This window comes from Culex quinquefasciatus, chromosome 2 (assembly GCF_015732765.1).
Source record: "Culex quinquefasciatus strain JHB chromosome 2, VPISU_Cqui_1.0_pri_paternal, whole genome shotgun sequence".
In the NCBI taxonomy this organism is placed as follows: Eukaryota; Metazoa; Arthropoda; class Insecta; order Diptera; family Culicidae; genus Culex; species Culex quinquefasciatus.
In genome coordinates this window covers 112,976,217-112,978,618 of record NC_051862.1, presented here as the reverse complement: position 1 = coordinate 112,978,618, position 2,402 = coordinate 112,976,217, and the positions used below count along the sequence as shown (strand labels likewise).

The 2,402-nt window shown below is 50.3% G+C and overlaps 1 pseudogene; it reads right to left on the bottom strand.

The window, feature by feature from the left end:
* Positions 1–270: 270 nt before the first annotated feature.
* On the bottom strand, positions 271–1,636 carry LOC6039533 (annotated as a pseudogene).
* Positions 1,637–2,402: the final 766 nt, after the last annotated feature.

Genomic DNA, 2,402 nt, shown 5'->3' with positions numbered 1-2,402 from the left:
TAATCTGCTCTTCTCTATCGGTCCAACCCATCTGCCGACGGATCATCGACACCGCCAACTCGGTTCGATTCGTCAACCTCAGGAACTTGCTCGTATTCTGCGTCTTTCGACGCCACCTGCTCCTGCTTTTCATGCAACACCACTGACTGGTACTGCAGCAGCACTCCAAACCGAGTCGCAAACGCGTACTCCGGCTCCGGCCACTACCCTGTCGCCACTGGTTGCCGGCCGTAGGCGGTTCCTCCTTCCTCTGCTCGCCAGCAGTAGCGGCTACGTCAGCACGTCGACCATCTACAGCACCACGGTGATGGGCCAGTTTCTGCCCAGATTGCTTAGCGTGTTGAGCAGTGTCATGTAAGTTTCGCCGACGGCCGGGTCGCTAATTCGCGCAAGGAACGCCATCACCGCAACAAACATACTGTAGAGAGCGATCTGATACAGGCCGTAGTTGGTCAGCAGGATCTGATAGTAGTGGTACGGAACGTGGTGGTCATAGATCATGGCCGGGGTGAACCAGACGACAGCCGCGGCGAACAGCGTTGGGGCGATTTGGTAGGGCCATCCCCTTGCGTCCATGTTTTGAGGTTGACTTCCATGGGTCTTGGGCCGGTTGTGGACTTGCTGAAGACGAGCGGGAGGATGATCTGGAGCGGATTGAGGTGAACGACGAGCAGGGCTATCAACGTGGTCGTCACCAGGAACACCAATCCCCAGAACCATAGGAAGCCTGGCAGCGTCACCAGGCATTCATCCACCAGTTCCGAGCGCAGATAACTGATGCAAAACTCAGCTGATTCCAGCGCCATGAACGCCACGTAGCCCAAGAAGTATCTGGCGTTTGCCAAACGCTGTTGCAAGTGGACGCGTGACCTATATTGCAACGCTTCAGCATCGTCAGCGCCCACGGCAATGTCCTGCGTGGCGGCGAGGAAGTCCATCACGATAAAGATCACCGTCAGGATGGGAATGTTGGGCGCGACGTGGGATGCCACATCATCTCCCTCGGAGTTTTCCAGCCAGCGGTTCACGCGCAGGCTGAGAATCAGCATAAACAACCCGATCAGGGGTCGGGATGAGCCAGGACTTGCGCCGGCTAAAGCGCGACCAGTACAGCGAGTCGACGATCGGCGCCCACAGCAGCTTTATATTTACTGCTGAACTCGGCCTGAAATGTTTAAAAATTGTTATCACCTCCAACTCATCTAATATCAACCCCATCGAGATGAGACGCATCACCGGCCCAACCTCCAACACGGACCTGTTTTTGTAGCTGTCGCCGCGATTCTGCAACATCATCGGGATGGCCTCCGCCAGCCCGATTGGAATGCCCTGCAACAGGCACGGAAAGAACAGGATGTTGCCCTAGTCGCCGCGCAGGTCGCTCCGCTCGTGTTTGTCCTCATCATGGACAACGCCATCACCGGTTCCTTTAGCCACCAGCAGCTGCTCTTTCTCCGCGGGCCGCTTTCAAACAGCCATCGCTGGTTCTGTTTTTTGCTGGTGTTGGTCCCGTAACAATCATTTGCGGGTTTGTTGATTCCGGAATCTTCCGGCCGGCGCTGTCCGTGGCTAGGTTGGGATTGTCGTCCAGGACCTTCCAGAGGCGTCCCTGAACCACTTCTACTTCGGGGCGCATCTTAGCCCAGAACACCTAGCGTAACATAACCTGAAAAATTAGGAAAAAGAAATATTTACCTACATCAAATAAAATTCCACCAGATCTTGAAGACGAAATTTTAGTATCAATCTATAAATATTGAGCAATTGCACTACTGTTATCGCAGCATTCTGCATGAAAAAAAGGATTGCGGATGGTTCTGTGACGAGAATGGCAGCGATTCGACTTGACAGCATTTTCTCCGGCTAGGCCGTTTCCGACGCCTACTGTCGTGAATATATTTTTTTTTCCTTGCTGGCACACAAATTTACTTACCATTTCAGGGGAATTATCAAACTCAAACTCCATATTTTAAGAAAAAAAAACACTAATCATTTTTACAAAACTTCCTTACTGCCCGAGCGCAACAATAACATTGAAACAAAAAATGGCGTCCCACACGCATTTATTTTTTCACACACGCTCAAAGAATTAGGGTAGGAACCAAGGTTTTGCAAAACGGTGAAAATAAAAAGGTGAGTTCGCGTCAATAAATTAACGAAATATCAATACTTTAACTATCTATTTTAATGTGTTAATGATCTATTAACCTATATGTCCACCCCCTAGGGACACACATTTGTCTACAAAATTTATGTGCCCTAATGAAATGGCAAGCACGATTTGTCGTGTCTAGAAGCAAATCGTGTAACAGGCCAGTTTATGATGGATCTAGACTAATACGACACTCCTGAATCCAAATTTTCCTGAGTCTCAAAGGGAAGCGAGATATTCAAGATGGCGT